The sequence below is a fragment of the Schistocerca cancellata genome, chromosome 6, assembly GCF_023864275.1.
Source record: "Schistocerca cancellata isolate TAMUIC-IGC-003103 chromosome 6, iqSchCanc2.1, whole genome shotgun sequence".
Lineage (NCBI taxonomy): Eukaryota > Metazoa > Arthropoda > Insecta > Orthoptera > Acrididae > Schistocerca > Schistocerca cancellata.
The window spans coordinates 314,336,840-314,361,945 of NC_064631.1; positions in this window are offsets into that span (position 1 = coordinate 314,336,840).

Genomic DNA, 25,106 nt, shown 5'->3' on the forward strand with positions numbered 1-25,106 from the left:
TTAACTTGATACAATCCTTTGTCACTTGAGTGCTTGTTAGTTTGCAACTATCATTGACTTCTGAAGCCTGACTTGAAGCATATTATTACAACTCTTCTCTTGAAGTACAATGTTCAATTTACAAAGGTTCGTTTCCGTCTGGGACTTGAATAACTCTTTAGGTCTACTTCAAACTGAACTCACGACTGCGACAGAGCGCTTTCGTGTTCTGCTGTATAATGACCATGCAAGAGTCCTGTTGTACTAAAAGAGAGGACATGTTTCTTCAGCCTCTCCCATTCGTCGTTGTGAATTGTAGCGAGGCACCGCTATGTTTCTGGTATCAATGTCCGTTGCCATCTTTGATGTGGCGCCGCTGTCTGGGAAATAGCACATTCTACACTCACAGAGATACTCGTGTATCATAAGATGATACGGGCTAACTTCAGATACTAAATGAGCCAGACCAGGGCAGCCCGAGTATGGCACGTAGATGATTATGTGCAATGTAGTACATCACACCTAGAGGCGGATCTGTGCTTTTGTGGTGTTGCTTCCAGCTGTTGTTATACTGTAGTTACTGATTTATGCCGATAAACGTTTTAGGCCTCCTGGTTATACACACAACAAAATAAGTTTATATCACCGCGGTTTCCAGAACTCCTGAAAGTAGACGTTGACTGTGGATATTATATCGCAGACACAGTCCCGTTGACTGTTCAGATATGTCACTAAACCTGCCCAAAGATGTAAACAACCATGCATGAGCAGCGCTTATTAGACGGAGGGGATCGAGACAGCCGATCAGTTCCAGTCATTCCACCAGGAAGGCGGTAGACGGCTCGTGTTGTATGTAGATCAGCCATGCTTAGATGGTCAATACCGCGGTTCGATCGCGTCCGCATTATTACTTTGTGCCAGGAAAGGCTCTCAACAACGGAAGAATCCAGGTGTCTCGGAATTAAACAAAGCGATGTTGTTCGGACATGGAGGAGATACACAGAGACAGGAACTGTCGATGACATGCCTCGCTCAGGTCGCCCAAGGCTACTACTGCAGTGGAAGCCTGCTACCTACGGATTATGGCTCGGAGGAACCTGAGAGCAACGCCACCATGTTGAATAATGATTTTCGTGAAACTACAGGACGTCGTGTTACGACTCAAACTGTACGCAATAGGCTGCACGAACCGCAACTTCATTGCCGACGTCCACGGCGAGGTCCATCTTTGCAACCACGACACCCTGAAGCGCGGTACAGATACGCCCAACAATATGCCGAATAGGCCACTCAGGATTGGCATCCCGTTCTCTTCACCGATGAGTGTCGCATATTCCTTCAACCAGACAATCGTCGGAGATGTGTTTGGAGGCAACCCGGTCATGCTGAACGCCTTAGACACACTGTCCAGCTAGTGCAGTAAGGTGGAGATACCCTGCTGTCTTGGGGTGGCATTATGTGGGGCCGACGTACACCGCTTGTGGTTATGGAAGGCGTCGTAACGGCTGTAATATAAGTAAATGCCATCCTCCGACCGACAGTCCAATCATATCGTCAGCACACTGGCGAGGCATTCGTCTTCATGGACGACAGTTCGCGCCCCCATCGTGTGTCACTTCGTTCAGGATAACGACATTGCTCGACTAGAGTGGCCAGCAAGTTCTCCAGACATGAACCCCATCTAACATGACTGGGTCAGATTGAAAACGGATGTTTATGGACGACGTGACCCACCGACCACTCAGAGGGATCTAAGCCGAATCGCTGTTGAGGAGTGGGACAGTCTGGACCAACAGTGCCTTGATGAACTTGTGGATAGTATGCTACGACGAATACAGGCATGCATCAATGCGAGAGGACGTGCTACTGGGTATTAGAGGTACCGGTGTGTGCAGCAGTTTGGCCCACCACCTCTGAAGGTCTCGCTGCATGGTGGTAAAAAATGCAATGTGTGGTTTTCATGAGCAATAAAAAGGGCGGAAGTGATGTTTATATTGATCTCTGTTCCAATTATCTGTGCAGGTTACGGAACTCTCGAAACCGAGGTGATACAAAACATTTTTGATGTTTGTATAAGCTCGCTACCGACGTAGGGTGCAAGAGCTACTCTGAGATGAAGAACAAAAACATTGAGGTTAAATTTTGAGGTAAGCCTCATCTGAAAGCTAGCTGCTAAACAGAGTTATTTTGTGTACAGTTTATCCACCTGCGGCAATCTACCTGTGTTTTTCCTTGTAAAATCCCTGAAAGCAGCAGAAATTTTACAGTATCCTCTGAAGTGATTACCACTAGCTCACTGATATCAACCCACCGCTCTCGCCGTCTTGGTTATTCCTTCTTTGTTTCTTTGTTCCAACGTAAATTTATAATCTAAAGTAATTGTATTTATAGTACCTTACGGGTAAAATGAAAATTATTTTAATAAAATACTGGGAAACTTGCCTAAGTCTTTCATTATCCTCTTTACTCCTCAAATAAAAAAATTAGCAGGAAACTTTTTTCTTCCATATTTTCCAGCAAACTAACAAACAGGTATGACTCAAATGCAATTTCTTTTGATGATTCACTACGGTATAAATGAAGGTCTCCCTACGTGGACCTCAAAACTCACTCATAATGATAATGTAGAAGTTTTTGCTTTGTGTTTTCTTTCACTTTTCTTCAAGTAAAACATTTTATATAGCACTAAAAATATTTTATTTGAAACAGTAAATTGTATATGTTAATGCACGAAGAAAATAGGATTCTTAACATTAATATTTTCGAAATATGATTTCCAATAGAGGTTTTCGTTCTGTTGCTCGAAATCAACTCTATAAACTAAAAAAATAGGAATCATACAAAAAGTTCCGGCAAGTAATAATTTGTTACAGTCAGTAAATAAACTGTTACATGCGTTTTATAATAAGCTTCAATACAATTATCTATCACACTATATAAGTACGTTCCACATTTGACCCACATGCTTCTTATATTTGAATTACAGCCAGGTTTCTTGCATTTTGAAGCATTTTTTGTCTCAACAAAATTAGGTATTTGGCAGACCTTACTTTAGAAACTGGTTGCAACAAGCTCTTCTTGGACTTTTGTTTACATTGTATACGCCATCTACATCATTATTATAAAAATAATTCCCACGGAAGGACGTCCTATTTTTCTAGCTACTGGCACGTTGTCATAAAGTTCTTATCGTTTACGTCAGTTTCATCAAGCTCAAAAGGATAATCTTCAGCCAAAAAGGAGAATTCGTCATCTTCCCAGTCGGATAATTCCGCATTCTTGTATTAAGGAGAGCTTTTAATCGCCCAACAGTTAACAGTTTATACATTGCCGTAGCATGTAGAATATAACAATTATTTCAGTATTCCATTGTCGAAAACCAAACTGCAGTTAGCAAACATGCACTGCAACCTATGGTCCACATACGAGGACCTTCAGAAAATGGTTTATTTCATAGCAACGAACGAAACTCATACAAATCTGAACTAATTCGCAACATCTAGAGTAGCGGGCGAAGTTGAGTAAGAGAGACGGATTCTCAGTGTAATATTTAGGTATAATAATTGCATACCTTTCCGATGAGCCACTTCTATGAATATCAAGAGCTCAGATGGAAACCCAGTTCTAAGCAAAGAAGGGGAAAGCAGAAAAGTGGTAGGAGTATATAGTGGGTCTATACAAGGGCAATGTATTTGAGGACAATATTATGGAAATGGAATAGGACGTAGATGAAGATGAAATGGGAGATACTTTACTGCGCGAAGAGTTTGACAGAGCACAGAAAGACCTGAGTCGAAACAAGGCCCCGGAAGTGGACAAGATTACATTAGAACTACTGACAGTCTTGGGAGATCCAGTCCAGACAAAACTCTACCATTTGGTAAGCAAAACATATGAGACAGGCGAAATACCCTCAGACTTCAAGAAGAATATAATAATTCCAATAACAAAGAAAGCAGGTGTTGACAGATTACCGAACTATCAGTTTAATAAATCACAGCTGAAAAAATTGTAACGCTAATTCTTTACAGACGAATGGAAAAACTGATAGAAGCCGACCTCGGGGAAGATCAGTTTGGATTCCGTAGAAATATTGGAACACGTGAGGCAATACTGACCTTACGACTTATCTTAGAAGAAAGATTAAGGAAAGGCAAACATACGTTTAAGCATTTGTAGGCTTAGAGAAAGCTTTTGACAATGTTGACTGGAATACTCTCTTTCAAATACTAAAGGTGTCAGGGGTAAAATACAGGGAGCGAAAGGCTATTTACAATTTGTGCAGAAACCAGATGGCAGTTATAAGAGTCGAGGGGCATGAAAGGGAAGCAGTGGTTGGGAAGGGACTGAGACAGAGTTGTAGCCTCTCCCGGATGTTAGTCAATCTGTATATTGAGCAAGCAGTAAAGGAAACAAAAGAAAAATTAGGAACTGGTATTAAAACCCATGGAGAAGAAATAAAAACTTTGAGGTTCGCCGATGACATTGTAATTCTGTCAGAGACAGCAAAGGAGATGGAAGAGCAGTTGAACGGAATGGATATTGTCTTGAAAGGAGGATATAAGATGAACATCAAGAAAATCAAAAGGAGAATAATGGAATGTAGTCGAATTAAGTCGGTTGATGCTGAAGGAATTAGATTAGGAAATGAGACGCTTGAAGTAGTAAAGGAGTTTTGCTACGTGGGGAGCAAAATAACTGATGATGGTCGACGTAGAGAGGATATAAAATGTGGACTGCCAGTGCCAAGGAAAGCATTTCTGAAGAAGAGAAATTTGTTAACATCGAGTATAGATTGAAGTGTCAGGAAGTCGTTTCTGAAAGTATTTGTATGGAGTGTACCCATGTATGGAAGTGAAACATGGACAATAAGTAGTTTGGACCAAAAGAGAATAGAAGCTTTCGAAATGTGGTGCTACAGAAGAATGCTGAAGATTAGATGGGTAGATCACATAACTAATGAGGAGGTATTGAATAAAATTGGGGAGAAGAGGAGTTTGTGCCACAATTTGACAAGAAGAAGGGACCGGTTGGTAGGACATGTTCTGAGACATCAATGGATCACAAATTAAGCACTGGAGGGCAGCGTGGGTGGTAAAAATCGTAGAGGGAGACCAAGAGATGAATACACTAAGCAGATTTAGAAGGATGTAGGTTGCAGTAAGTACTGGGAGATGAAGAAGCTTGCACAGGATAGAGTAGCATGGAGAGCTGTATGAAACCAGTCTGAGGAGTGAAGACCACAACAACAACCTTTACGATTGTTAAATGCAACTACATTCCGCGTACGACTAGCTGTAAACTGACAGATAAATGTTTCTTAGCGAGGTGGTGCGCCCAAGCTTTAAAACTAAGAACTGGAAGCTCCACACTCGCGGATTGTTGGCCTATCAACGGAAAAATACGCCTTTCTACGGAGAAAAGCATTAATGAACGAAGGAGAACGAAGAGGTTATGTAGGATGCAAGGCATCCTAAACATCGACTTGCTGTGTCGCTCAGTAGGTGTCAGATGAAGTGGCGTGCGCAGACTGCAGCGCGGTGGCGCGCAGGGAGTGGCTGGCGGGCGGGCGGCCACAGTACACACGCGACACAATGGCTCGTCTCCCGCCGCTGCTCGCTAATTGTCCCATTGCGGCCGGCCTGCTCCCTAAATAGAGGCAGCCCAGTCTCTGCTGTGCTCTCAGGGCCACCCGGGAGGCCCGCTTTGTCCAGCAGCCCGTCCGCAGGGCACCCACTCAACCGCAGCATTCGTCGGCTACACAACATCACAGTGATTGCGTGATTTAACTGGCCGCGCGTTCTTGTGAACAGCAGTGCGAGCCGCGTCTAAGAAGACAGCTGTTGTGGATTACAAGCTAGGACTTCCAGCAGTGATCGGATTGCGTTTGCACAGCACTGACCTGTGGAGTGCCGAACTGATGATTTAGTGGCCACCAACTACTCTGCGATAATAATGAATGAGCTGGACGTCATCTCCAAGGGCGATTGCGCCTATCAGGAGGAACTGGCTGGGGTTTACCATTGGTGATGAAGATGCAGAATTCCACTAAAGCTCTCTCTTCCGCTCAACTGTTCTTTCCAGGTGTATGATGTCTTTCATATCTACACTGCGCAACAGAGCTGGAGGACCACTTTTTCGAGACCGCGTAAGCCCCACCCAGTGCGACGCTTAAGTTCGCAATTTTGCTCAAAGGTGCATAAAACTTTCCTTTGACATGATGCGAAAGCTTGGTGCTCTGCAATGCGTCACCCTCGCGATCGATGTCAACACTGCAAGGTGTCAACATATGCAAAAAAAGGAAAAAGAGGCTAGAGCTCAGAAGTTCACGTGTTGAAGTGGTTAATGATGTCACATTGGCACCAAATTTCACCAAAATTCTGTCAAGTGGCACCATGAACATGTCACACGATCGGAAGTTCGTGATACCACTTCATACCCATATTTTACCCTTTCTTTTGACGCAACTGTGATGGAAGATATGCGACTCCCAGCGTGAAAATCACGGATGTCCTCACGAGTGACCAACGAAAATATTTCAAACTAATTATCACTTAGAACTGACATGAAAAGACGTCAGGGGTTAGCATAAAGGGTGTCAGTGAAAACACCCCTTTCCCGGGGCTATTGATTGCCACACAATTCGCTGTCGGAAACGACAGTACACGGTGCGATGAGCAACAAGAACTTTTTGACACAACAGGCAAGGGCGTTTCAATCCTTCTCTTCGCATGTTGTGTGACTGCATTCCACGAACGTGATGGCCCCCATTAGGAGCTAAGTGCAAGCGTAATTTTTTCTCTCGTAGTTTGGAGCAACTAGAGAACGTTCAGACGCATTAGACGAAATCTGATGGTGATCCTAAAGAAGCTGAGGCTGCTTGTAAGTTGAGAGAGCTCATTTTCTGTCCGTCTGTGGCATGATTATGGAGAGATGCGACACCGACATACGCGTCAATAAAAAGACAAACGGTACCTCTAAGTCACCCCTCCCATCCTCTCCTCCCATTCGGCAGAACCCTCAGTGGCACACACCCACTTTTCATAGAGACTTTAAAAAATCCACCTGTAAGGACAGAACCTGTGTCTTCTCCGGCTCTTGCAAATGGGCTACACACTCTCCGATTCTGGATGGCCTTTTATTATGTGCAACAGCAACATTGTAGCGGCGTACGCCAAGCAACATAGCATGCCTCCAGGGGGCTGGTGCTCTCGTTGCAGGTTCTGTCTGCACAGGTGCACTTTTGAAATTCTCAGCAAAGGTGGACGGGTTTCACCGAGGGTTTTGACGAAATGTGACGACTTAGAGGTACTCTTTGCCGTTTTACTGACACATGTGTCGATGTCTTATTCCCTCGTGATCACGCCACACAAGGACACAAAAAAGGACTTGTGAAAAATCATAACCAGCCGTAAACTTCTCTGGATTACGTTCAAATTTTTTGAATGGTTGTGAGCGGTCCGGGAGTGATGTCAGCAAAAATTGCGGGCACCCTACACACCAAACGAGTTCGATCGCGTTCGAAGGGGATGCAACGTCTTCAGAGAAGAGCTGAAACACGCTAGAGTGTCAAGTCTCTGAATAACGTCTTCCTGTTGTTCACTGCACACTGAACTTTCGTTTTCGACCGCAAAATGTGAGGGAATCAAGACCCCAGAGAAAATGGTGGTTCGATTGGCTCCTTTTATGCCACCCCCAGAGGTCTTCTCGTACTGATTCAGAGCGGCTGTGTGTCTCGAATGTTTTCCTCTGCTAGTCGTAAGAAAATTGCATGATTTCAACGTTAGACGTTGCGGCTTCGAGCTCTATCGCAGAGGCATCAAAAGAAGTGGTCAGATGGGTAAGAGGGGCTGTAACGATCTTACCATCGTGTCAGACGTTGACGGTGAGATTGGACACAGTTATGGTGAAATTTGGTGCCAGTGTGACATCACTAATCTACCTTGCGCGTCACGTGAATACTTGAGCTGTGGCCATTTTTCCCCAAGAGCTTGCTGTTTGAAACGTGTTTTTCTGGCCTCTGGGGCCGAGCAGTTCTAGGCGCTTCAGTCCGGAACCGCTCTGCTGCTACGGTCGCATGTTCGAATCCTGCCTCGGGCATGGATGGGTGTCGTGTCCTTAGGTTAGTTCGGTTTGAGTAGTTCTAAGTCTAGGGGACTGATACCCTCAGATGTTAAGTCCCATAGGGCTTACAGCCATTTGAACCATTGTGAAGCGTGTCGAGTCCGAGGGTGACGTCTCAGGGCACCACACTTTTGTAGAAAGACAGAGGAAAGTTGTACGCACCTTTAATCCATATTTCAAACTTAAGCCTCGCAGTGGGTGGGAATCCCGGAATTTCGAGTGAGTCATCCTTCAGTTCTGCTGCGCATTGTGATCCCCAAAAATGGAGCACGAAGACGGCAAAATGAATTGCCGAAACTGGTTGCTTTCAGAACAGAATAAAATATCTTATAGTATACGGCCGTTGGTGAAGTTTGAATTTGAAAAGTACTTACCAGCCGAAGTCCCGCAGCCGGAATGGACCAACTTAATGTCTATATTGCCGACTAATTGTGATTTTCGGTGTGTTGAAGGTTGAGTCATCTTCTATACCCAATGGATTGGTGAGGTGCAATAGTAGTGTGGGATGTCTTGTAAACGTTGACTGATTTTTGTTTGCTGATCCTAGCTATTGTCGCTCGCCAATTTATGCGCTGGTTTGCTGTGAAAGCGCAAGTGTCAGGAGGCTGGAGTATGACGTCATTGCCTAGGACGTTGACAATCAGAGCCCTTGTCGGAGGGACGAACGGCGGACCCTGCGTCACAGCGTTAGATAGTGTGGCCCCAAGTCGCTTTTACTGGCGAACGCGCGAGTGTCAGGTGTTGGTGGCCTTCTGACTTCGGTTCACCATAGATGTTTTCCCGCTAAATTCGGTTGTTACCTGCCGATGACTCTTCCCCTGGAGCCGCCAACACTGCTGAAATGTCATGCCTCTGTTAATTAGGTCTTTAGATGAATGTCTTGGTCTCTCCGCGTTTCACGTCCAGTTCCCTATCAATACTGTCTTCAGCAACAGCGGGTTTTTATGTCTGATCCAGGGTGGTGTGACGTCTACGTTCATCACATCTGTCTTTAACAGTGCGACAGGCCTGGCCAGCGTATAACTCTGCACACTGACATATCAGCTTATATATTCTTTGTCTCCTTAGACCTAGGTCTTCTCTCACTGGCTCCAGCATCGCTTGTTTTTTCACTGGGCGACAGAAGACGCACTTGAAAATGTACAAACTTTCTCTTTCACTTGGGATATACCCTCACGCCATGTTTTGTGCCTGTAATAATCGTGGTATTTCGGAAAAGTTGCACCACTGAGCTATGGAGGCAAGATGAATGAGCTGTGTTATGATTTTTCATTCCTCTTATCTTCCTTTTCCGCAATTGTCATTGTAACAGTGATTATGTTTATGTGTTTCATTTTTGTCAACTTCTTCAAAAATGGTTCTGAGCACTATGGGACTTAACTGCTGAGGTCATCAGTCCCCTAGAACTTAGAACTACTTAAACATAACTAACCTAAGGACATCACACACATAAATGCCCGACGCAGGATTCTAACCTACGATCGTAGCGGTCGCGCGGTTCCAGACTGTAGCACCTAGAACCTCTGGGCCACACCCGCCGGCCTGTGTACTTCTGGTGGCTGATTTGGAAGTTTGAATGGCAAGGAGTGTGTTACCCACTCAGATGTACCTTTCATAGACAATGCGTATGCACTGTCGAGCTGCTGCAAACTTGAATTATCTTTCCTAGTTAGCAAAGCATGCATGAGGGGCGAAGATGAGTGAGGATCTGCAGGTTTGGGAAGCCACGATTGGTATACTGTCTTCTCTTATCAGTACTTTGCAGAGACGGGATCTGGCGTTTGGTGCCCCAATGTTAGGCACTCGTACGCTGAAGTTGGAAATTGGCGGTTGACTTTTGTACATGCTCCGTGAATTGTATCACTGACATCGATAATCTATGCGAAATACTTAGCTTCAAGTACGTGCTTGTCCAGTCCTTTTCAGGTGATATCCATTATTAGACTAGAGGGAGATTTTTTCATTCATTCATTGAATTAAACTGGGTAGATGACTTGATCACAGTATAGTCCTTTATTTTAAACAAACGACACGTTTCTTCAATCCTGCATAGGATTCACGCGTGTGGTACCTTAAACTGAAATACTCCTGCGTGCAAAAGTTTAAGTTGAAATTACACCAATGTGACCTGGTCAATAAGGTTTAAATTAAATGAATGTGATTTCTTTTGTACGGGAAAGGGCGCACAAAGCTTTAGTACATTGACTAACAGTTGTCTCCAGTAGACCTTGTAGTCGCTGGCTGCTAGACAACTCCCATGTGTTAAGCAAACCTGTGACAATTCGTGCTCCCTCTCTTTGTGGACTTTCAATATGAGCTTGTAGTCGTATTTGCATGCGCCCCACATACTTGAGCAACGTTATGCGATTTATTGTAAAGGTGTTTTGAGAGTAACACACACCGACCTCTATCAACAAACTGTGAGCTATCATCGCCACCCCGAAACATGGGTGTGGTACGAACGCTCGTTGAAAGCGTTCGAGCTGTCTCAGATCCGGAGAGCTATTCAGCAGCAGGTCTTAGTCAACTCCGCAGTATGATTTTCTATAACGGGTGGGTTCATAATTAGATTCGCAGAGCTTTTAAACCAACAAGCGTTAAACCCCAGGAATGCTCAAAGGACACGGATAATTTTGCCAGGATGTTTTTTGGGTGATGACTGCCAACAGCCGTTAAGTAATTTATAAAATGTATATTTGAGCCATCAGTTGTTTTTATTTTAAGCCCAAATTCTACCGGCTTCGGTCCGGAGCCATCTTCATGGATGAAGGGTTAAACTGGTTTAAGTCACCATATTGCATTAATCATTACTTAAAATGTGTAGTGCATATTTACATTCACGGCATACACTACACATTTTAAGCAATAACTAATGCAATATGGTGGTTTAAACCATATTAACTACTCATCAGTGAAGATCGTCTAAGACCAAACCGGTAGAATTTGGGTTTAAAATAAAAACAGCTGAGGTTTCAAATACGCATCTTATCCACCATAATGGTTTACCTACCTTATGTTGGCGATGTATCCTTACAAATCGGTTGACTCTTCGGGAAACACCGATTAAAGTGTGAAACGGGGTGTCAGAATTAATTTTTCTTTTTAGTACTAATATTTTCTGTTGTTTTTTATTGTTCCGCACCAACTTTAAGTATTACTGTGACGCATCAAGCCCTACTCTCAGACTACCTTAGATAGCAGATGTTCACAAGTTGGAGGTGACCAGACCTAAGGTCATGATCCGGATCATAGATACGAGGTCCACCCACCGTTGCGTATCCTTCTAGAAACACAGATAAAACTTTATCGTGGATGAATACCGGCCTTTAGTAGTTATAATAGCACATTTTAACAGTGATCAGAGATTAGATCGTGCAACGGATAGCGCAAAAATTATCTTTAAGGAGTTAAGGTTAGGCACAGTGAGCCACTCAGCGAATCACTGTCTACATTCCTCTTACGGTATGCACTCGGCGTCTTGTGGTTAACGCCACAATGATAGCTGCAGTCATACGGGGAAGTACGGCGGGAATAAATACTTGGTACCGGGTGCGAAACAAGACGGATCCCCAATTAGACATTTGAACACGAGGAACTTAATTCCTTCTAAGGCCCACACCTGGAAGGAGACAAATCATTAACTGCTACTAAACAAACTCGTCTCTTTACCCTTATTATTCCAAAAACCCTTTCTTGGAGGAACATCTAACTTTCTTGTGTGATTACGTAGATTTTTCCAACATAATATATGGTGCTGCTCTTCACGGGTATGCGGCCGAATTTCATCGTCCTGACGACACGATATTTCGACGGTGCAACTGGGTGCCACCTTCAGGATAGACTGGAGGCGCACAATCACAACGTGTCTGAGGTAGCATCAGATACGGCGGCTCCTTTATACGCCGGGGAAAGGTCGCTGGGCGTGCGCGAAAATGCAGTCCCTACGCTTCACGGTCACTAAAATGTGGTATTGTAATTGCTGAGGGTTGGTATTCATCCGCGATACAATCTTATTTGGGTTTCGTGAAGGAGACGCCACTGTGGGTGGACCTCATATACATTGAGCGCTAAAAAAACTGGTGTAGACATCCGTATTCATACACATAGATGTGTAAAAAGGCAGAATACGCCACTGCAGTTGGCAACACCTATAAAAGACAAAGTTCTGGTGCAGTGGTTAGATTAGTTATTGCTGCTATAATGGCAGGTTATTAAGATTTAAGTGAGTTTGAACGTGGTGATACAGTCGGCGCAAGAGCGATGGGCACAGCATCTTCGAGAAAGCGATTAAGTGGGGATTTTCCCTTATGACCATTTCACGAGTGTACCGTGAATATCAGGAATCTGCTAAAACATCAAATCTCCGACATCGCTGCGGTAGGACAGAACGGGACCAACGACGACTGAAGAGAATCGTTCAACGTGACAGAACTGCAATGGTTCCGCAAATTGCTGAAGATTTCAATGCTGGGCCAGCAACAAGTATCAGCGTGCAAACCATTCAACGAAACATCATCGATATGTGCTTTCGGAGCCGTAGGCCCACTCGTATACCCTTGATGACTGCACTACACAAAGCTTTACACCTCTCCTCGGCCCGTCAACACCGATATTGGACTGTTGATGACTGGAAACATGTTGCCTTGTCGAACGAGTCTCGTTTCGAATTGTATCGAGCGGATACATATGGAGACAACTCGTGAATACATGGACCCTGCAATTCAGGAGCGGACTGTTAAAGCTGATGGAGGCTTTGTAATGGTGTGGGACGTGTGCATTTGGAGTGATATGGTACTCCTGATACCTATAGATACAACTCTGACTGGTGACACGCGCGGCGAAGCATCCTGTCTGATCATCCGCAACCATTTGTGTTCATCGTGTATTCCGACGGACTTGGGCAATTCCAGAAGGACAATGCGACACCCCATACGTACAGAATTGCTGCAGTTTAAACACTTCCGCTGGCCACCAAACTCCTCAGACATGAACATTATTGAGCATATCTTGTACACCTTTCAACATGCTGTTCAGAAGAGACTTCCACACCCTCTTAGTCTTACGGATTTATGGACAACCCTGCAGGATTCATGGTCTCGGTTCCCTCCAGTTCTACTTCAGACATTAGTCGAGTCCACGTCACGCCGTGTTTTGGCACTTCGCGGGGGACCCTACACGATATTAGGCAAGTGTACCAGTTTCTTTGGCTCTTCAGTGTAAATGTATGGTCGGGATCATGACATTACGTCTGGCAACCTCGCAAATCTGTACATCTCCTACCCAAGACGCTTAGATACTATAAGAATAGCGGTTTCATTCGTCATAATAATACTTAAGGTGAGTCACAGTACAATAACAAATAATGGAGAAGATTAGCAGTAAGAAAAAAGTAATAACTCTGTCAGTCACAACCCCCACTCCTCTCACACTTTCTTCGGTGTTTCTTGAAGAGCCAACTGACCTGTTAGGACGCATCGACAATAGTAGGTTGGTAAACCGTCAGAGCGCTGTTATCTGTTTCCTTTGGCCACGCTCGAGAGGTTTAAGGCTTGCTTTTTTAAATGCCCTGCGAATCTGATTATCAGCCCACCCGCTTTAGAATATCGTACAGCGGGGATGACTAAGCTCTGCTGCTGAACAGCTCAAGGGATCTGAGATAGCTAGAGCATGTAGTTTTGAGGTTAATTCCATGCGCTGATCACAAATAAGGAGTCCGTTTTTCCAGAGTGGTTCCAGTTTTACTAGTACCCAATACCCGCGTCATGCTGTCTGTGTAGGGACGATAAGGCCAAAGGGTGATTGAACTCTATTCGTGGTTTTAACTTACCTTTTACTTTGACAAATCACACTAAGTTTGATTTATTAAACAACTATTGGAAAAGACTCCTTCAGTGATACTGACTGCTAAGAAAGAGATTAATTTACAATCATAAAACTGTACCAGACTGATTAATAGCAAACAGTTTAAATGCAATAATAAAAACTGAAGCAGTACAGTGAAAGAGCTAAAAAAATTTCCTCGAAAGGAACTTCAAGCTTTATAATCCAAAATAGAAGTACTCTGTCTACTCCGCAAGCATGTAAGCAAATTACTATACCGACGAGTAGCGGAGGTGCACAAGGCACGCAAGAGGAATATCCAGATAAAATTATTGTTAAATATTGCGTCCCGAATGGTACAAATAGTCAGTGAGAACCTCCATGAAATTAACAGAGCTTAAATCTCTTAATGTTCGGCCAGTTCAAAAACCAACGGAGCAAACGACGAGCAAGGTTAATAACCATGAGTTGGCTACATAAACGCATTTAAGTAAATAAATCTAGTAATTACGCGACTGGCCAACTAGCCGGTTAACTTTCTAACAAGTAAGTTGAGCTAAAAATTAAACAAAAATTTATAGGAGACTTTGAGTAGCGACGCAGTGATTCAGAAAAATATATCGACGTGCAATACCACCGTGTCTTGGCAAGGCATAGTGTACTCTGGAAGATTAAGTGGCTCAGGACCACCTGCACCCAGCTGGCCGTTTGGTCGAATATGGACTTAACTCTGCTTTCGGACGATACGCCTGCTCTATCAGCCATGAAAGTTTCACCCAAATCCATCCAAAAGAAACACAAATGGTAGCCTAATTAACAGAGTAATAGAGAACTTAGTACAGGAATTGCGCCAAGCGTTTACTGAGTCCTCAATGAGAGGGACTTAATAATTACGATAAAGAGGCCCCACCCTTGCAAACAATAAAAAGACACAGTCAAACTTTATATTATAAACACCCAATAAGAAAATAAATAAAGTTGTGTGCTCCAGTAATAGTACATGCGGGGCGTAGCACATGAAATGTACAGCGGTGGTTTGTCGCCCGTCTCCAGGTCTGGTCCCGCTGAAGCACACAAGTCGCTCCTTCCCGCGGTATGCGTCCACAGCTCGTGGTCTAGTGGCTAGCGTTGATGCCTCTGGATCACAGGATCTCGGGTTCGATTCCCGGCGGGTTGGGGATTTTCTCTGCCCGGGGACTGGGTGTTTGTGTTGTCCTCACCATTTCATCATCATCATTCGGACAGTGGCTAGATTGGATTGAGTAAAAAATTGTACTGGGTAAAAATTGGGATTTTGTACGGGCTCTGATGAGCGCGCAATTGAGCGCCACAAAAACCACACGTCATCACCACCCGCAGTACGCATCCCACACGCCCAAAGGTCTGCAGCCGGCCGCCACCTAGGTAGTAATGGTCCACAAACCAGGAATCCACCTGAATGTGTCTTCCTGGTATCGCTGCTACGCTCAGAGCTGATGACTGTTAACTGCCGAACTTGTGCTAGCTATTAACTGCCGGCACGCTTCGCTACTCGCCACCAGTTCCCATCTCACCCTGAGGGAACTGTTTCACTTTCACAGTCTCACTCTCACTGCAACCACGCATCCCACCTCCGTGCGAACCACGCCTTCCCACGCTCACAGCCGGTGATTGTTTACTGCTGAATTGAAACTAGCCATCAGCTGCCGGCACACTTCTCGGCTCTCCGCCAGGATCCAGCTCACTTTCACCTTCCCGGCCCCACTGCCACTGCAATCGCACCTACGATCTCGTGCGAACCACGCCGTTCTAAGGCAGAAAAATATTCTACTACAGCCACTGGAGCGCCCTATCCATCGCGCAACGGTACAGAAACTGGGCGTTGAAAATGGTTCAAATGCCTCTGAGCACTATGGACTTAACTTCTGAGGTCATCAGTCGCCTAGAACGTAGAACTACTTAAACCTAACTAACCTAAGGACATCACACACATCCATGCCCGAGGCAGGATTCGAACCTGCGGCGGTAGCGGTCGCGCGGTTCCAGACTGTAGCGCCTACAACTGCTCGGCCACCCCGACTGAAATAGTGGTACATATATTTTTCATACTTAAATCAAAATTTTTAATAATGTAAATACTATTTAAATGGGTTTATACAATTTAAGGGGTACTGAAGCCATATGCCAAATCACGTCTTTCAAACAGGATCTAGGTTTTTAGATATTTGATACGCTATGTCACTGAAACATATGAGCAATGTAAAATCGTAAAATCTAACTTATTCACAAGTCATGTGTACAAATAAACCAAAGCGATTTAAAGTACGAGAAAAGCTACATTCTATTTATTTCAACTAAAGAACACTCTTAACAGCTGCCTTGAGGGCAACTTGCGTTTTGTCTTCACCTTGCGCTTACGGGAAAGATGTGAGACTTTCGGGAAAGTTCAGCAAAAATCTGTCAACACTAAAGCAATGAATTATCCTTATTATCCACGTTTCACTACAGAGATTTGTTGACGAAACCTGTCACCGTGCCGGCCGCTGTGGCCTAGCGGTTATAGGCGCTTCAGCCTGGAACCGCGCGACCGCTACGGTCGCAGGGTCAAATCCTGCCTTGGGCATGGATGTGTGTGATGTCCTTAGGTTAGTTAGGTTTAAGTAGTTCTAGGTTTAGGGGACTGCTGACCTCAGATGTTAAGTCCCATAGTGCTCAGAGCCATTTGAACCATTTTTTGAACCTCTCACCGTGTTCGTCACTAAACGTCCCGCAATCTTCAGGGAAAACGCCGGTATGTGAGCGAATGAAGCGGCCTTTGAGTGACATATTGCATTTCAGTTTCTCCTTGATCATTCACAAGTTCAATGTTATTTTCAGGTTTCCTGTTGCTCAAGAGACGGCCGCTGTGGCCGAGTGGTTCTAGGCGCTTCAATCCCGAACCGCGCTCCTGCTACGGTCGCAGGTTCGAATCCTGCCTCGGCCATAGATGTGTGTGATATCCTTGGGTTAGTTAGGTTTAAGTAGTTCTAAGTCTTAGGGGACTGATGACGTCAGATGTTAAGTCCCATAGTGCTTAGAGCCATTTTGTTGCTCAAGAACAGTGACGTAACTTCCCGAAAGGATTTCCACGCATTTAGCTCGTTACGACTAAGAAACTCGAATTGCTGGTCTTCAACGGCATTACGTATTTTTGGGCCAATGAACAGTCCCTGCTTGATTTTCTGAACACTCAGTCCAGGGAATTTGCTGCGAAAGTCTTCAAATGTTCCTGCGTTGCTCTTGTTCACTGCTTTTGTGAATCACTTCATCAATCCTAGGATCATATGTAGTGGTGGTATCCGGATTTTAGTGGAATTTAAAAGTGGCTTCTATGAGACGTTTTACTTGCCAGGCAATAAACGTTTGCGTCTTGGTCATTTCTGTTGTTTGTAAAGTAAATCCGTGACATGACTTTCCTACTCACAAATGTAGCAACAGTACTTATAGCACCCACTTGCAGGTCCACAAGGAGGCCGATGACATTTAAATCAACATAAACGTGCAATTGAGGCTTATTATCATCGATACTGTGTAAAATATCTCTCATTGCGATGTAAATTTCTTTTGCTATGGCTCCATATGCCGCTGGCGTGGAAGGAAGTATGTTATCATTATGTACGAGGGCTTCCCAGAAAGTAATGCACGGCATTTTTTTTTTCTTCGACAGTTCTTAATCGAACACAATGAGAATTACACAAACTAAAGAATGATGTTTTATCTGCACACACTACTTTTCCACGCAATCTCCATCCAGTTCTATGGCCTTCCTCCAGGGCAAAACAAGGGCGTGTATGCCCTGTCGTTACCAATTCTTGTCCTGGTGGCGGAGCTAATGCTTCACTGTATCAATCACCTCCTCGTCGTCCTCAAAACGTCTTCCACGAATGGCATCCTTTAATGGCCCATACAAGTGAAAATCCGAGGGGGCTAGGTCAGGGCTGTAGGGCGGATGGGGTAACACTGTAAAACCTAGATTTCAGTAGTCCTCAGGCTTGTGTGGGGCCGAAAGTTATCGCGTTGCAGCAAAACATCCCCTGGGTTCCTGTGGCGCCGAAGTCGCCGGAAGTGCGTCTTGAGTTTTGTTAATGTGTTGACATATGCTTATGAATTAACGGTACGTCCTCTTGGAATCACATCAATGATAATCACACCTTCACAGTCCCAGATCATGGTCATCATGACCTTACCTGCGGAAGCAGTTGCTTCGAATTTTCTATTCTGTTGGGAGTGGAAATGTCGCCATTCCATCAACTGTCGTTTTGTTTCGGTATCAGAATGATGAACCGAGGTTTCATGAATCCGGGACCAGAAGGCATCCCCTCAGCTCCAAATTGTTGAAACAAATCAAGACAAATGTTTTTTACTGTACGATTTGTGATCCACTTTTAGACACCGAGGACCTTATCCCCTACACACTTTTGAATATCCAAGAGAAGGTATAATTGCATCTACACTTCCTTTGCTGATTGTCAGATGCAGCGCCAACTGCCGAGTCGAAATGCATCTGTCCTCGCGAATGACAACGTCAGCTAGCTGCAACATGTCAGGTGTGCCAACCGTGGATGGTCTCAACGACCGCTGCAAATCATGAAGCTCCGCCGAATGGCCTTCTGATGACCTCACCCTCTGTGTAAAGCGACTAACTGTACTTCTTCTGCGATAGCAGATACTCCATAGACTTTGCACAAGCGTTTGTAAATATTCCACACAGTTTCTTTCCCTGCAGTGAGAGAATCCATGACGGTACGTTGCTTGTAACGTACATCAACAACAGACGCCATTTTAAAACTTCCATATAGCTACACCATATGTTGGAAGTGACGTAAACTTGTCGCGCTCACTCAGGAGACTTCAAATAATACATACGTACTTTCGCATTCGTAGCATTGTTTTAGACTCCGAAAAAAAGTGAGGTGCATTACTTTCTGAGCAACTGGTTTCTAAGTAGTTTTCGAGCCATCTATGAAAAGTAAGATACTGAGTTCTTGCATCAAACATTCGACAGCCGTACAATACGTCATTATATGGCTTTTGGTGTTGGAGAGCTGTATCTTCCAGAAGATTCCACTCGATGAAACGAGAAAGTAGTAGTCTGGTTTTAAGTTTTGAAATGTCCAGATCTCTAACAAGATCACAGTTCACTTTGCGTGATTTTATACATTTCACTACGAGATGTTTGTGTATAGGTAGGAACGTTAGAAGTGGAATGATGACGTGTATCCGAATGGTCTTCATCATCAGTGTCACTCAGAAAAGTTTATTGTTGTGGCTACTGAATGATCTAGAAATGGGAGGCCTATTCCATGAGACACTGGCTGCGTTGCTCTTGGTATATTAGGAATCTGTATGACACTCTTCTTTTTCTTGCTAAATCCATTATTAAGAGGAGCCACCATCCAGAAATAGCAATGTGTTAAGTGGTTTGTGGGTTCGCGACAATGGCCGGCACTGCAAAACGAATAGACTTTCTTTTTTCTTTCATTCACGCATTTAGAGTTGATGAACATCTCGAACAACTATCACAAGGAGTTGATTGGCGACTCCATGGAGTTAATTTAACACAAGAAGCCTAAACTTTTATTGGTCCCCTACACGCCACCCGAAATATAGGAAATAAGGTTTTATCTTCACTGCTTGGGACACTGTTGCTTTCTTAGATCTACATCTACATTTACACTCCGCAAGCCACCCAACGGTGTGTGGCGGAGGGCACTTTACGTGCCACTGTCATTACCTCCCTTTTCTGTTCCAGTCGCGTATGGTTCGAGGGAAGAACGACTGTCTGATAACCTCCGTGCGCGCTGGAATCTCTCTAATTTTACATTCGTGATCTCCTCGGGAGGTATAAGTAGCGCGAAGCAATATATTCGATACCTCATCCAGAATCGCACCCTCTCGAAACCTGGCGAGCAAGCTACACCGCGATGCAGAGCGCCTCTCTTGCAGAGTCTGCCATTTGAGTTTGCTAAACATCTCCGTAACGCTATCACGGTTACCAAATAACCCTGTGACAAAACGCGCCGCTCTTCTTTGGATCTTCTCTATCTCCTCCGTCAACCCGATCCGGTACGGATCCCACACTGATGAGCTATACTTAAGTATAGGTCGAACGAGTGTTTTGTAAGCCACCTCCTTTGTTGATGGACTACATTTTCTAAGGACTCTCCCAATGAATCTCAACCTGGTACCCGCCTTACCAACACTTAATTTTATATGATTATTCCACTTCAATTCGTTCCGTACGCATACTTCCAGATATTTTACAGAAGTAACTGCTACCGTATAATCATACTATAAAGGATCCTTCTTTCTATGTATTCGCAATACATTACATTTGTCTATGTTAAGGGTCAGTTGCCACTCCCTGCACCAAGTGCCTATCCGCTGCAGATCTTCCTGCATTTCGCTACTATTTTCTAATGCTGCACCTTATCCGTATACTACAGTATCATCCGCGAAAAGCCGCATGGAACTTCCGACACTATCTACTAGGTAATTTATATATATAGTGAAAAGCGATGATCCCATAACACTCCCCTGTGGCACGCCAGAAGTTACTTTAACGTCTGTAGATGTCTCTCCATTGATAACAACATGCTGTGTTCTGTTTGCTAAAATCTCTTCAATCCAGCCACACAGCTGGTCTGATATTCCGTAGGCTCTTACTTTGTTTATCAGGCGATAGTGCGGAACTGTATCGAACGCCTTCCGGAAGTCAAGGAAAATAGCATCTACCTGGGAGCCTGTATCTAATATTTTCTGGGTCTCATGAACAAATAAAGCGAGTTGGGTCTCACACGATGGCTGTTTCCGGAATCCATGTTGATTCCTACAGAGCTGATTCTGGGTTTCCAAAAACGACATGATACGCGAGCAAAAAACATATTCCAAAATTCTACAACAGATCGACGTCAGAGACACAGGTCTATAGTTTTGCGCATCTGCTCGACGACCCTTCTTGAAGACTGGGGCCACCTGTGCTCTTTTCCAATCATTTGGAACCTTCGGTTCCTCTAGAGACTTGCGGTACACAGCTGTTAGAAGGGGGGCAAGTTCTTTCGCGTACTCTGTGTAGAATCGAATTGGTACCCCGTCATGTCCAATGGACTTTCCTCTGTTGAGTGATTCCAGTTGCTTTTCTATTCCTTGGACACTTATTTCGATGTCAGCCATTTTTTCGTTTGTGCGACGATTTAGAGAAGGAACTGCAGTGCGGTCTTCCTCTGTGAAACAGCTATGGAAAAAGGTGTTTAGTATTTCAGCTTTACGCGTGTCATCCTCTGTTTCAATGCCATCATCATCCCGGAGTGTCTGGATATGCTGTTTCGAGACACTTAGTGATTTAACGTAAGACCAGAACTTCCTAGGATTTTCTGTCAAGTCGGTACATAGAATTTTACTTTCGAATTCACTGAACGCTTCACGCATAGCCCTCCTTACGCTAACTTTCACATCGTTTAGCTTCTGTTTGTCCGAGAGGTTTTGGCTGCGTTTAAACTTGGAGTGAAGCTCTCTCCCGTTCCTCACAGTTTTACTTGGCACGTAATTGTCTAAAACGCATTTTACGATTGCCTTGAACTTTTTCCATAAACACTCAACATTGTCAGTGTCGGAACAGAAATTTTCGTTTTGATCTGTTAGGTAGTCTGAAATCTGCCTTCTATTACTCTTGCTAAACAGATAAACCTTCCTCCCTTTTTTTATATTCCTATTAACTTCCATATTCAGGGATGCTGCAACGGCATTATGATCACTGATTCCCTGTTCTGCACTTACAGAGTCGAAAAGTTCGGGTCTGTTTGTTATCAGTAGATCCAAGATGTTATCTCCACGAGTCGGTTCTCTGTTTAATTGCTCGAGGTAATTTTCGGATAGTGCACTCAGTATAATGTCACTCGATGCTCTGTCCCTACCACCCGTCCTAAACATCTGAGTGTCCCAGTCTATATCTGGTAAATTGAAATCTCCACCTAAGACTATAACATGCTGAGAAAATTTATGTGAAATGTATTCCAAATTTTCTCTCAGTTGTTCTGCCACTAATGCTGCCGAGTCGGGGAGTCGATAAAAGGACCCAATTATTAACCTAGCTCGGTTGTTGAGTGTAACCTCCACCCATAATAATTCACAGGAACTATCCACTTCTACTTCACTACAGGATAAACTACTACTAACAGCGTCAAACACGCCACCACCGGTTGCATGCAATCTATCCTTTCTAAACACCGTCTGTGCCTTTGTAAAAATTTCGGCAGAATTTATCTCTGGCTTCAGCCAGCTTTCTGTACCTATAACGATTTCAGCTTCGGTACTTTCTATCAGTGCTTGAAGTTCCGGTACTTTACCAATGCAGCTTCGACAGTTTACAATTACAGTACCGATTGCTGCTTGGTCCCCGCATGTCCTGCCTTTGCCCCACACCCTTTGAGGCTGTTGCCCTTTCTGTACTTGCCCGAGGCCATCTAACCTAAAAAACCGCCCAGTCCACGCCACACAACTCCTGCTACCCGTGTAGCCGCTTGCTGCGTGTAGTGGACTCCTGACCTATCCAGCGGAACCCGAAACCCCACCACCCTATGGCGCAAGTCGAGGAATCTGCAGCCCACACGGCCGCAGAACCGTCTCAGCCTCTGATTCAGACCCTCCACTCGGCTCTGCACCAAAGGCTCGCAATCAGTCCTGTCGACGATGCTGCAGATGGTGAGCTCTGCTTTCATCCTGCTAGCGAGACTGGCAGTCTTCACCAAATCAGATAGCCGCCGGAAGCCAGAGAGGATTTCCTCCGATCCATAGCGACACACATCATTGGTGCCGACATGAGCGACCACCTGCAGATGAGTGCACCCTGTACCCTTCATGGCATCAGGAAGGACCCTTTCCACATCTGGAATGACTCCCCCCGGTATGCACACGGAGTGCACATTGGTTTTCTTCCCCTCTCTTCCTGCCATATCCCTAAGGGGCCCCATTACGAGCCTAACGTTGGAGCTCCCAACTACCAGTAAGCCCACCCTCTGCGACTGCCCGGAGCTTGCAGACTGAGGGGCAACCTCTGGAACAGGACAAGCAGCCATGTCCGGCCGAAGATCAGTATCAGCCTGAAACAGAGCCTGAAACCGGTTCGTCAGACAAACTGGAGAGGCCTTCCGTTCAGCCCTCCGGAATGTCTTTCACCCCCTGCCACACCTCGAGACGACCTCCCACTCTACCACAGGTGAGGTGTCAGCCTCAATGTGGGCAGTATTCCGGGCAGCCACAGTTGTAGTCTGATCGGGGGATGTGTGGGACGAGCTGGCCGTCCCCGACAAACCCCCATCCGGACCCCCACAGTGATGTCCATTGGCAACAGCCTCAAGCTGTGTGACCAAAGCCAACACTGCCTGAAGCTGGGAGCGAAGGGATGCCAACTCAGCTTGCATCCGAACACAGCAGTTGCAGTCCCCATCCATGCTAAAAACTGTTGTGCAAAGAACGTCTGAACTAATCTACAGAGAGCACAAACAATTCGACACAAAATTTAAACGGTTATTAAAATACAAGATTGCCTAGTAAATGCAGTAATGCTGCTACTTGCGCACTGCTGACACACTGCTCGGCGGTGGAAGGAGACTACGCTATTTTACACTATTCAGGTACTAAAACGCGATGCTACAACTCTCAAGTATTATAATACGTCCGAAATTTATGAATTAAACAATGCAAGTACCAAAAACACGCAGAGAAATTAAGAATTAAACTATGTAACAAATAAGTGAGCTAAGAGTATACGGCTTGCTGCTGGCAGCTGCTTATCCAATGGCGGCAGGGAGCACACTTACGCCAAAACTTGCATTCCCACGTATGTACCAAAAATTGTTCGGGCTATTAATACATAACAGCAGTTTTGATTCCACAAAGTAACTCGAAAACTCACGTAAAATTCATAGTACTCAAGGGAGCGCCCCGGAAGGCAAGTAATCTCAGACTGTTAACTAGAAACAAAACACTTACGCACCGTCACGCGGAGCACCTCTTCATCTATAGATACTGAGAATGTGGAAATGGACCTATTTCAGCCTCGAGCTGTCAAATATGAGATTATGGGTGATCAATAAGCGCTTTCATACGCCGAAAACATCTAGATTATTATGACTTACCGTCTCGTTTGCAAATTAGTGCTTGAATTACTGAAATACCGTTACAGTGGGCGCAACATTTATGCAGTGACACACGACTATTTCGCAGATGGGCTACACCAGTGGTTTGCTTTGCTATCGATGTAGTCCGCTTGGTTGGAGCCTGTCGCGTCGTGCGGCATCTCTCGGAGACGTTCCCGCCAAGTAGCCGCGGTGCGGCTCGGTGCCCCGATATAAAGGCAGAACCGAGTCGTATGGAGAAATCGGTGGCTACCCGCCTAATGGAGTGTGCTGTCTGACGTAAAGAAATGATCTTTGCTCTCCAAGACTTTGATGGACCTTCTTACTTTGTACCTCGGTTGAACACAGTGTAATTGTGACAGCCATGACCGAGGCCAGTACATGCCGTTACACCAGTTAATGTTTAAAATGGGCTGAACTGTCAGCTGTTGGAAGGATGGCGCCTTAGGTAATACCACTTCTTCAAATTAACGGTGGGCAGCTTTCGTGGAGAACTTTGAAAGTTTGTGTGGATTGTAACTCACCATCAAGGTTCACTATTGCCTAATTGTGGGAACTGATTAGTTTGTCAGATGTAGCAAGGGCCTTGCTTTACTACTTGCTTCACTACATCTCAGTCGTTGTTTTAATATATGATAATATGGTAGTTGTCGAAAATTTATTTCTTTCAGTGTGTGATTCACATGTTTGCTCGGGTCACGCGACCTGCCTTCTTTTGAGTTTATCACTAACTGCTACGTGTTATTTGATGTGTCAATTGTGTAATTATAATTTGTGAATTTCATGCCATTACTAAGCTATTTTCTATTGTGTGATGGAAAGTGTGATTAAATAGGGCTTTGATAGTTGTACATGGTCGCTGAAATTATGAGCTTTAAAATTCATGGCCTCGACCGTAAATTGGCAAGCTTGGAGGTAGCATATACCGTGATTAGAACGTGATTGCTCTGTTCGATAAGTGATGTTATATCTCTTACTTGTTTAATTCAGGAAAATATGTTCTCTGTTCTGTGTGTCTATTCTCATCCT